Below are 14,818 nucleotides of genomic sequence, written 5' to 3' on the forward strand. Positions count from 1 at the left end.
GCCCTATCCACCATTTTGTTTTTTCAAAACCACTTAATGATAGCCGGAAGGTTGAAGCTCAGCTTTATTTAGTTGAGGGCAACACCAGGGAGGGGAAGAAGCCGTTAGTAGGCCCTATCCACCATTTTTTTTTTTCAAAACCACTTAATGAGAGCCGGAAGGTTGAAGCTCAGCTTTATTTAGTTGAGGGCAACACCAGGGAGGGGCAGAAGCCGTTAGTAGGCCCTATCCACCATTTTGTTTTTTCAAAACCACTTAATGATAGCCGGAAGGTTGAAGCTCAGCTTTATTTAGTTGAGGGCAACACCAGGGAGGGGAAGAAGCCGTTAGTAGGCCCTATCCACCATTTTGTTTTTTCAAAACCACTTAATGAGAGCCGGAAGGTTGAAGCTCAGCTTTATTTAGTTGAGGGCAACACCAGGGAGGGGCAGAAGCCGTTAGTAGGCCCTATCCACCATTTTGTTTTTTCAAAACCACTTAATGAGAGCCGGAAGGTTGAAGCTCAGCTTTATTTAGTTGTGGGCAACACCAGGGAGGGGCAGAAGCCGTTAGTAGGCCCTATCCACCATTTTGTTTTTTCAAAACCACTTAATGAGAGCCGGAAGGTTGAAGCTCAGCTTTATTTAGTTGTGGGCAACACCAGGGAGGGGCAGAAGCCGTTATTAGGCCCTATCCACCATTTTGTTTTTTCAAAACCACTTAATGAGAGCCGGAAGGTTGAAGCTCAGCTTTATTTAGTTGAGGGCAACACCAGGGAGGGGCAGAAGCCGTTAGTAGGCCCTATCCACCATTTTGTTTTTTCAAAACCACTTAATGAGAGCCGGAAGGTTGAAGCTCAGCTTTATTTAGTTGAGGGCAACACCACGGAGGGGCAGAAGCCGTTAGTAGGCCCTATCCACCATTTTGTTTTTTCAAAACCACTTAATGATAGCCGGAAGGTTGAAGCTCAGCTTTATTTAGTTGAGGGCAACACCAGGGAGGGGAAGAAGCCGTTAGTAGGCCCTATCCACCATTTTGTTTTTTCAAAACCACTTAATGATAGCCGGAAGGTTGAAGCTCAGCTTTATTTAGTTGAGGGCAACACCAGGGAGGGGAAGAAGCCGTTAGTAGGCCCTATCCACCATTTTTTTTTTTCAAAACCACTTAATGAGAGCCGGAAGGTTGAAGCTCAGCTTTATTTAGTTGAGGGCAACACCACGGAGGGGCAGAAGCCGTTAGTAGGCCCTATCCACCATTTTGTTTTTTCAAAACCACTTAATGATAGCCGGAAGGTTGAAGCTCAGCTTTATTTAGTTGAGGGCAACACCAGGGAGGGGAAGAAGCCGTTAGTAGGCCCTATCCACCATTTTGTTTTTTCAAAACCACTTAATGATAGCCGGAAGGTTGAAGCTCAGCTTTATTTAGTTGAGGGCAACACCAGGGAGGGGAAGAAGCCGTTAGTAGGCCCTATCCACCATTTTTTTTTTTCAAAACCACTTAATGAGAGCTGGAAGGTTGAAGCTCAGCTTTATTTAGTTGAGGGCAACACCAGGGAGGGGCAGAAGCCGTTAGTAGGCCCTATCCACCATTTTGTTTTTTCAAAACCACTTAATGATAGCCGGAAGGTTGAAGCTCAGCTTTATTTAGTTGAGGGCAACACCAGGGAGGGGAAGAAGCCGTTAGTAGGCCCTATCCACCATTTTGTTTTTTCAAAACCACTTAATGATAGCCGGAAGGTTGAAGCTCAGCTTTATTTAGTTGAGGGCAACACCAGGGAGGGGAAGAAGCCGTTAGTAGGCCCTATCCACCATTTTGTTTTTTCAAAACCACTTAATGATAGCCGGAAGGTTGAAGCTCAGCTTTATTTAGTTGAGGGCAACACCAGGGAGGGGAAGAAGCCGTTAGTAGGCCCTATCCACCATTTTGTTTTTTCAAAACCACTTAATGATAGCCGGAAGGTTGAAGCTCAGCTTTATTTAGTTGAGGGCAACACCAGGGAGGGGAAGAAGCCGTTAGTAGGCCCTATCCACCATTTTTTTTTTTCAAAACCACTTAATGAGAGCCGGAAGGTTGAAGCTCAGCTTTATTTAGTTGTGGGCAACACCAGGGAGGGGCAGAAGCCGTTAGTAGGCCGTAACCAAAGTTGAAGGCCAAATGCAGTTTAATTTCTGATACTATAGGCCGAAAGCCAGAAGGTGGAAGCTCCGATTTAGACAGTGGAGGACAATTTGAATTATGGACTGCAGACATACTTAGTAGGCTGTCCTCTGTGGACCATGCATCCAACACATTAACCCATTGTGCCGTAATGGACACGTAATCTTCCGTGGCCATGCCTACAGGTCCATGCGTCTGTTGTCAGGTGCACCTTTGTACTCACAGATTGCCAGAGTGCATGGACAATGCGGTCTTCTACAAGCTGGTGGAGGGTTGGGATGGCTTTTCTCGCAAAAGAAGTGTCGACTGGTTAGCTTGTAGCGTGGTACAGCGTAGTCCATCATGGCCTTATTAATAGTAAATAAAATATATAACTAGGCTCTATGAACTTTTAAATAGGTTCCAGGGGTACACGGGCAGCATTGGTGTGGTCAGTGGAGGAGTATTGCAAGTAGGGGCCGCAGACAGGCTCACAAAGGCCTAAAATAACAAACAGTAGGCAGTCATGGCAGTTTGAAATCGGTTACATGGATACACAGGCAGGCACTCCAGGCAGCATTGTGGTCAGTGGAGGAGTATTGCAAGTAGGGGCCGCAGACAGGCTCACAAAGGCCTAAAATAACAAACAGTAGGCAGTCATGGCAGTTTGAAATCGGTTACATGGATACACAGGCAGGCACTCCAGGCAGCATTGTGGTCAGTGGAGGAGTATTGCAAGTAGGGGCCGCAGACAGGCTCACAAAGGCCTAAAATAACAAACAGTAGGCAGTCATGGCAGTTTGAAATCGGTTACATGGATACACAGGCAGGCACTCCAGGCAGCATTGTGGTCAGTGGAGGAGTATTGCAAGTAGGGGCCGCAGACAGGCTCACAAAGGCCTAAAATAACAAACAGTAGGCAGTCATGGCAGTTTGAAATCGGTTACATGGATACACGGGCAGGCAGCTTGGTGGTGAGTGGAGGAGTATTTAAAGTAGGGACCGCAGACAGGCTTCAAAGGCCTAACATAATAAAATGGGCTGGCTGTAGGCACTTTATAATTGGTTCCAGGGGTACACGGGCAGCAGTGGTCTGGTCAGTGGAGGACTAGTGGAAGGAGGGAGCGCAGAAAGGCTTCAAAGGCCTAAAATAACAAACAATAGGCTCATGGCAGTTTTACAGCGGTTACATGGATACACGGGCAGGCAGCTTGGTGGTCAGTGGAGGAGTAGGGACCGCAGACAGGCTATCAAAGGCCTAAAATAACAAACAATAGGCTCATGGCAGTTTTACAGCGGTTACATGGATACACGGGCAGGCAGCTTGGTGGTGAGTGGAGGAGTATTTAAAGTATGGACCGCAGACAGGCTTCGAAGGCCTAACACAATAAAATGGGCTGGCTGTAGGCACTTTAAAATTGGTTCCAGGGGTACACGGGCAGCAGTGGTCTGGTCAGTGGAGGCCTAGTGGAAGTATGGACCGCAGACAGGCTTCGAAGGCCTAACACAATAAAATGGGCTGGCTGTAGGCACTTTAAAATTGGTTCCAGGGGTACACGGGCAGCAGTGGTCTGGTCAGTGGAGGACTAGTGGAAGGAGGGAGCGCAGAAAGGCTTCAAAGGCCTAAAATAACAAACAATAGGCTCATGGCAGTTTTACAGCGGTTACATGGATACACGGGCAGGCAGCTTGGTGGTCAGTGGAGGAGTAGGGACCGCAGACAGGCTATCAAAGGCCTAAAATAACAAACAATAGGCTCATGGCAGTTTTACAGCGGTTACATGGATACACGGGCAGGCAGCTTGGTGGTGAGTGGAGGAGTATTTAAAGTATGGACCGCAGACAGGCTTCGAAGGCCTAACACAATAAAATGGGCTGGCTGTAGGCACTTTAAAATTGGTTCCAGGGGTACACGGGCAGCAGTGGTCTGGTCAGTGGAGGCCTAGTGGAAGTATGGACCGCAGACAGGCTTCGAAGGCCTAACACAATAAAATGGGCTGGCTGTAGGCACTTTAAAATTGGTTCCAGGGGTACACGGGCAGCAGTGGTCTGGTCAGTGGAGGACTAGTGGAAGGAGGGAGCGCAGAAAGGCTTCAAAGGCCTAAAATAACAAACAATAGGCTCATGGCAGTTTTACAGCGGTTACATGGATACACGGGCAGGCAGCTTGGTGGTCAGTGGAGGAGTAGGGACCGCAGACAGGCTATCAAAGGCCTAAAATAACAAACAATAGGCTCATGGCAGTTTTACAGCGGTTACATGGATACACGGGCAGGCAGCTTGGTGGTGAGTGGAGGAGTATTTAAAGTATGGACCGCAGACAGGCTTCGAAGGCCTAACACAATAAAATGGGCTGGCTGTAGGCACTTTAAAATTGGTTCCAGGGGTACACGGGCAGCAGTGGTCTGGTCAGTGGAGGCCTAGTGGAAGTATGGACCGCAGACAGGCTTCGAAGGCCTAACACAATAAAATGGGCTGGCTGTAGGCACTTTAAAATTGGTTCCAGGGGTACACGGGCAGCAGTGGTCTGGTCAGTGGAGGACTAGTGGAAGGAGGGAGCGCAGAAAGGCTTCAAAGGCCTAAAATAACAAACAATAGGCTCATGGCAGTTTTACAGCGGTTACATGGATACACGGGCAGGCAGCTTGGTGGTCAGTGGAGGAGTAGGGACCGCAGACAGGCTATCAAAGGCCTAAAATAACAAACAATAGGCTCATGGCAGTTTTACAGCGGTTACATGGATACACGGGCAGGCAGCTTGGTGGTGAGTGGAGGAGTATTTAAAGTATGGACCGCAGACAGGCTTCGAAGGCCTAACACAATAAAATGGGCTGGCTGTAGGCACTTTAAAATTGGTTCCAGGGGTACACGGGCAGCAGTGGTCTGGTCAGTGGAGGCCTAGTGGAAGTATGGACCGCAGACAGGCTTCGAAGGCCTAACACAATAAAATGGGCTGGCTGTAGGCACTTTAAAATTGGTTCCAGGGGTACACGGGCAGCAGTGGTCTGGTCAGTGGAGGACTAGTGGAAGGAGGGAGCGCAGAAAGGCTTCAAAGGCCTAAAATAACAAACAATAGGCTCATGGCAGTTTTACAGCGGTTACATGGATACACGGGCAGGCAGCTTGGTGGTCAGTGGAGGAGTAGGGACCGCAGACAGGCTATCAAAGGCCTAAAATAACAAACAATAGGCTCATGGCAGTTTTACAGCGGTTACATGGATACACGGGCAGGCAGCTTGGTGGTGAGTGGAGGAGTATTTAAAGTATGGACCGCAGACAGGCTTCGAAGGCCTAACACAATAAAATGGGCTGGCTGTAGGCACTTTAAAATTGGTTCCAGGGGTACACGGGCAGCAGTGGTCTGGTCAGTGGAGGCCTAGTGGAAGTATGGACCGCAGACAGGCTTCGAAGGCCTAACACAATAAAATGGGCTGGCTGTAGGCACTTTAAAATTGGTTCCAGGGGTACACGGGCAGCAGTGGTCTGGTCAGTGGAGGACTAGTGGAAGGAGGGAGCGCAGAAAGGCTTCAAAGGCCTAAAATAACAAACAATAGGCTCATGGCAGTTTTACAGCGGTTACATGGATACACGGGCAGGCAGCTTGGTGGTCAGTGGAGGAGTAGGGACCGCAGACAGGCTATCAAAGGCCTAAAATAACAAACAATAGGCTCATGGCAGTTTTACAGCGGTTACATGGATACACGGGCAGGCAGCTTGGTGGTGAGTGGAGGAGTATTTAAAGTATGGACCGCAGACAGGCTTCGAAGGCCTAACACAATAAAATGGGCTGGCTGTAGGCACTTTAAAATTGGTTCCAGGGGTACACGGGCAGCAGTGGTCTGGTCAGTGGAGGCCTAGTGGAAGTATGGACCGCAGACAGGCTTCGAAGGCCTAACACAATAAAATGGGCTGGCTGTAGGCACTTTAAAATTGGTTCCAGGGGTACACGGGCAGCAGTGGTCTGGTCAGTGGAGGACTAGTGGAAGGAGGGAGCGCAGAAAGGCTTCAAAGGCCTAAAATAACAAACAATAGGCTCATGGCAGTTTTACAGCGGTTACATGGATACACGGGCAGGCAGCTTGGTGGTCAGTGGAGGAGTAGGGACCGCAGACAGGCTATCAAAGGCCTAAAATAACAAACAATAGGCTCATGGCAGTTTTACAGCGGTTACATGGATACACGGGCAGGCAGCTTGGTGGTGAGTGGAGGAGTATTTAAAGTATGGACCGCAGACAGGCTTCGAAGGCCTAACACAATAAAATGGGCTGGCTGTAGGCACTTTAAAATTGGTTCCAGGGGTACACGGGCAGCAGTGGTCTGGTCAGTGGAGGCCTAGTGGAAGTATGGACCGCAGACAGGCTTCGAAGGCCTAACACAATAAAATGGGCTGGCTGTAGGCACTTTAAAATTGGTTCCAGGGGTACACGGGCAGCAGTGGTCTGGTCAGTGGAGGACTAGTGGAAGGAGGGAGCGCAGAAAGGCTTCAAAGGCCTAAAATAACAAACAATAGGCTCATGGCAGTTTTACAGCGGTTACATGGATACACGGGCAGGCAGCTTGGTGGTCAGTGGAGGAGTAGGGACCGCAGACAGGCTATCAAAGGCCTAAAATAACAAACAATAGGCTCATGGCAGTTTTACAGCGGTTACATGGATACACGGGCAGGCAGCTTGGTGGTGAGTGGAGGAGTATTTAAAGTATGGACCGCAGACAGGCTTCGAAGGCCTAACACAATAAAATGGGCTGGCTGTAGGCACTTTAAAATTGGTTCCAGGGGTACACGGGCAGCAGTGGTCTGGTCAGTGGAGGCCTAGTGGAAGTATGGACCGCAGACAGGCTTCGAAGGCCTAACACAATAAAATGGGCTGGCTGTAGGCACTTTAAAATTGGTTCCAGGGGTACACGGGCAGCAGTGGTCTGGTCAGTGGAGGACTAGTGGAAGGAGGGAGCGCAGAAAGGCTTCAAAGGCCTAAAATAACAAACAATAGGCTCATGGCAGTTTTACAGCGGTTACATGGATACACGGGCAGGCAGCTTGGTGGTCAGTGGAGGAGTAGGGACCGCAGACAGGCTATCAAAGGCCTAAAATAACAAACAATAGGCTCATGGCAGTTTTACAGCGGTTACATGGATACACGGGCAGGCAGCTTGGTGGTGAGTGGAGGAGTATTTAAAGTATGGACCGCAGACAGGCTTCGAAGGCCTAACACAATAAAATGGGCTGGCTGTAGGCACTTTAAAATTGGTTCCAGGGGTACACGGGCAGCAGTGGTCTGGTCAGTGGAGGCCTAGTGGAAGGAGGGACCGCAGACAGGCTTCGAAGGCCTAACACAATAAAATGGGCTGGCTGTAGGCACTTTAAAATTGGTTCCAGGGGTACACGGGCAGCAGTGGTCTGGTCAGTGGAGGCCTAGTGGAAGTATGGACCGCAGACAGGCTTCGAAGGCCTAACACAATAAAATGGGCTGGCTGTAGGCACTTTAAAATTGGTTCCAGGGGTACACGGGCAGCAGTGGTCTGGTCAGTGGAGGACTAGTGGAAGGAGGGAGCGCAGAAAGGCTTCAAAGGCCTAAAATAACAAACAATAGGCTCATGGCAGTTTTACAGCGGTTACATGGATACACGGGCAGGCAGCTTGGTGGTCAGTGGAGGAGTAGGGACCGCAGACAGGCTATCAAAGGCCTAAAATAACAAACAATAGGCTCATGGCAGTTTTACAGCGGTTACATGGATACACGGGCAGGCAGCTTGGTGGTGAGTGGAGGAGTATTTAAAGTATGGACCGCAGACAGGCTTCGAAGGCCTAACACAATAAAATGGGCTGGCTGTAGGCACTTTAAAATTGGTTCCAGGGGTACACGGGCAGCAGTGGTCTGGTCAGTGGAGGCCTAGTGGAAGGAGGGACCGCAGACAGGCTTCGAAGGCCTAACACAATAAAATGGGCTGGCTGTAGGCACTTTAAAATTGGTTCCAGGGGTACACGGGCAGCAGTGGTCTGGTCAGTGGAGGCCTAGTGGAAGTATGGACCGCAGACAGGCTTCGAAGGCCTAACACAATAAAATGGGCTGGCTGTAGGCACTTTAAAATTGGTTCCAGGGGTACACGGGCAGCAGTGGTCTGGTCAGTGGAGGACTAGTGGAAGGAGGGAGCGCAGAAAGGCTTCAAAGGCCTAAAATAACAAACAATAGGCTCATGGCAGTTTTACAGCGGTTACATGGATACACGGGCAGGCAGCTTGGTGGTCAGTGGAGGAGTAGGGACCGCAGACAGGCTATCAAAGGCCTAAAATAACAAACAATAGGCTCATGGCAGTTTTACAGCGGTTACATGGATACACGGGCAGGCAGCTTGGTGGTGAGTGGAGGAGTATTTAAAGTATGGACCGCAGACAGGCTTCGAAGGCCTAACACAATAAAATGGGCTGGCTGTAGGCACTTTAAAATTGGTTCCAGGGGTACACGGGCAGCAGTGGTCTGGTCAGTGGAGGCCTAGTGGAAAGAGGGACCGCAGACAGGCTTCGAAGGCCTAACACAATAAAATGGGCTGGCTGTAGGCACTTTAAAATTGGTTCCAGGGGTACACGGGCAGCAGTGGTCTGGTCAGTGGAGGCCTAGTGGAAGTATGGACCGCAGACAGGCTTCGAAGGCCTAACACAATAAAATGGGCTGGCTGTAGGCACTTTAAAATTGGTTCCAGGGGTACACGGGCAGCAGTGGTCTGGTCAGTGGAGGACTAGTGGAAGGAGGGAGCGCAGAAAGGCTTCAAAGGCCTAAAATAACAAACAATAGGCTCATGGCAGTTTTACAGCGGTTACATGGATACACGGGCAGGCAGCTTGGTGCTGAGTGGAGGAGTAGTGCAAGGAGTGTCTGTCCCAGTACTCCCAAAATATAAATAGATGTTAATGTCTCGCAAAACAACCAAAACAAAAAAAAAGGTGGCATACTTAGGTACAGGGGTGGGCTCATCTGCTGTGTTTCTGACATAGTAATTTGGCAGTAACTATTTAATGGTGCCAATATAGGACACAGACACAGACTACTTTAAGTTGCATCATAGATGTCTACAAATTTGTATTGTCAGTGCCAGACATTGAATGATGTCAGCGAATAGACTAAAGATTGGTGGAGCTGTGCGACATAATTTTGCACGTGGTAGAGCCCAGTTTGAGCTGGGGTAGGGGGGAACTCTCTTGAGGCCGGCGGGACCGCCCCAGGGCCACTCATGTTACAACGGTGTGTCTGACGTTGGGTGCGCACCACCACCGCCAGAGACACTACATTGTACTATGAGGGACCCAGTAGCAATGCCGTCAACCAAAAGCGAGCACACCCACCTCTTCAGACAAACAGCAGTCTCACGGGTGCTTGCGCCAAGTCGCGATACCACGGCCCCGTGTGGGGAGTTTGGCCATTTAGGGAGGTGTAAACATGTCGTATGCTGTACAATCTGCAGCAGCAAATTAGACATTAGAAAAGTAATTCACAGGCAAGAGCTTTTCATAGGAAAGCTAGGTGTCGGCCGGGCAAGGTGGGGCAAAAGATTTTGAAATCCAGTTGTGGTTCATTTTAATGAATGTTAGATCGTCAACATTTTGGGTAGCCAGACGAGTCCTTTTTTCGGTTAATATTGACCCTGCAGCACTGAATACTCTTTCTGATAGGACACTTGCTGCCGGGCAAGCAAGCTCCTGCAATGCATATTCTGCCAATTCTGGCCAGGTGTCTAATTTGGAGGCCCAGTAATCAAATGGGAATGACGGTTGAGGGAGAACATCGATAAGGGATGAAAAATAGTTAGTAACCATACTGGACAAATGTTGTCTCCTGTCACTTTCAATTGATGCAGCAGTACCTGTCCTGTCTGCGGTCATAGCAAAATCACTCCACAACCTGGTCAGAAAACCCCTCTGTCCAACGCCACTTCTGATGTGTGCACCCCTAACACTCCTAGTCTGCTGCCCCCTGGAGCTCGTGTGAGAACGATCACGTGCGCTGTGTGCTGGGAATGCCTGAAGCAAACGGTCAACAAGAGTTGATTGTTTGGTTGCTAATATTAGTTCCAAGTTCTCATGTGGCATAATATTTTGCAATTTGCCTTTATAGCGTGGATCAAGGAGGCAGGCCAACCAGTAATCGTCATCGTTCATCATTTTCGTAATGCGTGTGTCCCTTTTTAGGATACGTAAGGCATAATCCGCCATGTGGGCCAAAGTTCCAGTTGTCAAATCTCCGGTTGTGATTGGTTGAGGGGCAGTTGCAGGCAAATCTACGTCACTTGTGTCCCTCAAAAAACCAGAACCCGGCCGTGACACGCAACCAATTTCCTGTGCCCCCGTGAAAGTTTCCGCATTAAAAATATACTCATCCACATCATCCTCCTCGTCCTCCACCTCCTCTTCGCCCGCTACCTCGTCCTGTACACTGCCCTGACCAGACAATGGCTGACTGTCATCAAGGCTTCCCTCTTCCTCTGGTGCAGACGCCTGCTCCTTTATGTGCGTCAAACTTTGCATCAGCAGACGCATTAGGGGGATGCTCATGCTTATTACGGCGTTGTCTGCACTAACCAGCCGTGTGCATTCCTCAAAACACTGAAGGACTTGACACATGTCTTGTATCTTCGACCACTGCACACCTGACAACTCCATGTCTGCCATCCTACTGCCTGCCCGTGTATCCTCCCACAAATAAATAACAGCACGCCTCTGTTCGCACAGTCTCTGAAGCATGTGCAGTGTTGAGTTCCACCTTGTTGCAACGTCTATGATTAGGCGATGCTGGGGAAGGTTCAAAGACCGCTGATAGGTCTGCATACGGCTGGCGTGTACAGGCGAACGTCGGATATGTGAGCAAAGTGCACGCACTTTGAGGAGCAGGTCGGAGAACCCAGGATAAGTTTTCAATAAGCACTGCACCACCAGGTTTAAGGTGTGAGCCAGGCAAGGAATGTGTTTCAGTTGGGAAAGGGAGATGGCAGCCATGAAATTCCTTCCGTTATCACTCACTACCTTGCCTGCCTCAAGATCTACTGTGCCCAGCCACGACTGCGTTTCTTGTTGCAAGAACTCGGACAGAACTTCTGCGGTGTGTCTGTTGTCGCCCAAACACTTCATAGCCAATACAGCCTGCTGACGCTTGGCAGTAGCTGGCCCATAATGGGACAACTGGTGTGCAACAGTGTCATCTGCCGATGGAGTGGTTGGCCGACTGCGTTCTGTGGAAGAGCTGTAGCTTCTGCAGGAGGACGAGGAGGAGGAGGAGGGGGTGCGAACGCCTACAGCCAACTGTTTCCTAGACCGTGGGCTAGGCACAACTGTCCCTAAATTGATGTCGCCTGTGGACCCTGCATCCACCACATTCACCCAGTGTGCCGTGATGGACACATAACGTCCCTGGCCATGCCTACTGGTCCATGCATCTGTAGTCAGGTGCACCTTTGTACTCACAGATTGCCTAAGTGCATGGACGATGCGCTGTTTAACATGCTGGTGCAGGGCTGGGATGGCTTTTCTGGAAAAAAAGTGTCGACTAGGTAGCTCGTATCGTGGTTCAGCGTACTCCATCAGGGCTTTAAAAGCTTCGCTTTCAACTAAACGGTAGGGCATCATCTCTAACGAGATTAGTCTAGCTATGTGGGCGTTAAAACCCTGTGTACGCGGATGCGAGGATAAGTACTTCCTTTTTCTAACCAGAGTCTCATGTAGGGTGAGCTGGACTGGAGAGCAGGAGATCGTGGAACTTTCGGGTGTGCCGGTGTACATGGCAGACTGAGAGACGGTTGGAGACGGTATTGTTTCCGCCGGTGCCCTAGATGCAATATTTCCTCCTACTAAACTGGTGATTCCCTGACCCTGACTGCTTTTGGCTGGCAAAGAAACCTGCACAGATACTGCCGGTGGTGCGGAAAATGGTGGCCTTACAGTGACGGAAGGGATGTTGCGTTGCTGACTAGCTTCATTGGCCGAGGGTGCTACAACCTTAAGGGACGTTTGGTAGTTAGTCCAGGCTTGAAAATGCATGGTGGTTAAGTGTCTATGCATGCAACTAGTATTTAGACTTTTCAGATTCTGACCTCTGCTTAAGCTAGTTGAACATTTTTGACAGATGACTTTGCGCTGATCAGTTGGATGTTGTTTAAAAAAATGCCAGACTGCACTCTTCCTAGACTCGGATCCCTTTTCAGGGATTGCAGACTGAGCTTTAACCGGATGGCCACGCTGTCCTCCAACAGGTTTTGGCTTTGACACGCGTTTTGGGCCAGATACGGGCCCGGCAGATGGAACCTGTTGCGATGTTGATGCCTGCTGCGGCCCCTCCTCCACCTCCGCTTCTGAACTACTGCCGCCTGCACCCTGTTCCCCCAATGGCTGCCAATCGGGGTCAATAACTGGGTCATCTATTACCTCCTCTTCGAGCTCGTGTGCAACTTCGTCTGTGTCACTGTGTCGGTCGGTGGTATAGCGTTCGTGGCGGGGCAACATAGTCTCATCAGGGTCTGATTGTGGATCTGTACCCTGAGAGGGCAATGTGGTGGTCTGAGTCAAAGGAGCAGCATAGTACTCTGGCTGTGGCTGTGCATCAGTGCACTCCATGTCAGAATCTACTTGTAATGGGCATGGCTTGTTAAATGTTTCACTTTCTAAGACAGGGACGGTATGTGTAAAGAGCTCCATGGAGTGACCCGTTGTGTCGCCTGCTGCATCCTTCTCTCTTGTTGTAGTTTTTGCTGAGGAGGACAAGGAAGCGACTTGTCCCTGACCGTGAACATCCACAAGCGACGCGCTGCTTTTACATTTACCAGTTTCGGAAGAGGAGGCAAAAGAGCTAGAGGCTGAGTCTGCAATGTAAGCCAAAACTTGCTGTTGCTGCTCCGCCTTTAAAAGCGGTTTTCCTACTCCCAGAAAAGAGAGCGTTCGAGGCCTTGTGTAGCCTGACGACGAAACTGGCTCCACAGCTCCAGACTTAGGTGGAATATTTTTATCCCCACGACCACCTGATGCTCCACTACCACTACCATCATTACCAGCTGACAATGAACGCCCACGACGACCTCTTGCACCAGACTTCCTCATTGTTTAAAAATCGTAACCAAACTAACTTTATTTGTTGCTGTCAAACAACTTACACGGTGAGCTATAACTTCAGTATGATTTCAATATCCCTTAACAGGTTGGTGAGACCACAAGGAAAATCAGGCACAATGTTACACACTCTGTTTTCTGTGACACCAAATCACAGAGATGACACACACGCAGGACTGTCACTCAAGCACTAATGTCAATATTAATCTCCCACCTAATTTATTTTTTTTTTTTTCTCTGTGAGACTTTAGAAACCAAATAATATTTAAAAAAAAACAAAAAAACAAGGCTTTCTATGGCCCACTGAATGAGAGATGGCACGCACAGGAGTGGCACACAAGCCCTGACTGAGGCCAATATTTTTCTCCCACTGATTGATGTAGTGTTTTTGTGTTGAGGTTGATTTTAAAACACAAATGAAGGAAAAAAATAAAAAGGCTTTCTATGGCCCACAATTAGAGAGAGAGGTGGCACACCCAGGAGTCAAGACTGGCACACAAGCTGAAATGGCAATATTACTCTCCCACTGTTTTTTTATGTATTTTTTTTTTATTTTCAGGGAGACTTTAGAAACCAAATAATATTAAAAAAAAAACAAAAAAACAAGGCTTTCTATGGCCCACTGAATGAGAGGGACAGAGGTGGCACACCCAGGAGTCAAGACTGGCACACAAGCTGAAATGGCAATATTACTCTCCCACTGTTTTTTTATGTATTTTTTTTTTATTTTCAGGGAGACTTTAGAAACCAAATAATATTAAAAAAAAAAAAAAAAAACAAGGCTTTCTATGGCCCACTGAATGAGAGGGACAGAGGTGGCACACCCAGGAGTCAAGACTGGCACACAAGCTGAAAGGGCAATATTACTCTCCCACTGTTTTTTTATGTTTTTTTTTTTTTTTATTTTCAGGGAGACTTTAGAAACCAAATAATATTAAAAAAAAAAAAAAACAAGGCTTTCTATGGCCCACTGAATGAGAGGGACAGAGGTGGCACACCCAGGAGTCAAGACTGGCACACAAGCTGAAATGGCAATATTACTCTCCCACTGTTTTTTTATGTATTTTTTTTTTTATTTTCAGGGAGACTTTAGAAACCAAATAATATTAAAAAAAAAAAAAAAAAACAAGGCTTTCTATGGCCCACTGAATGAGAGGGACAGAGGTGGCACACCCAGGAGTGAAGACTGGCACACAAGCTGAAAGGGCAATATTACTCTCCCACTGTTTTTTTATGTATTTTTTTTTTTATTTTCAGGGAGACTTTAGAAACCAAATAATATTAAAAAAAAAAAAAAACAAGGCTTTCTATGGCCCACTGAATGAGAGGGACAGAGGTGGCACACCCAGGAGTGAAGACTGGCACACAAGCTGAAAGGGCAATATTACTCTCCCACTGTTTTTTTATGTATTTTTTTTTTTATTTTCAGGGAGACTTTAGAAACCAAATAATATTAAAAAAAAAAAAAAAAAAACAAGGCTTTCTATGGCCCACTGAATGAGAGATGGCACGCACAGGAGTGGCACACAAGCCCTGACTGAGGCCAATATTTTTCTCCCACTGATTGATGTAGTGTTTTTGTGTTGAGGTTGATTTTAAAACACAAATGAAGGAAAAAAA

Source organism: Ranitomeya variabilis, chromosome 2 (genome assembly GCF_051348905.1).
Source record: "Ranitomeya variabilis isolate aRanVar5 chromosome 2, aRanVar5.hap1, whole genome shotgun sequence".
NCBI classification, from domain to species: Eukaryota; Metazoa; Chordata; class Amphibia; order Anura; family Dendrobatidae; genus Ranitomeya; species Ranitomeya variabilis.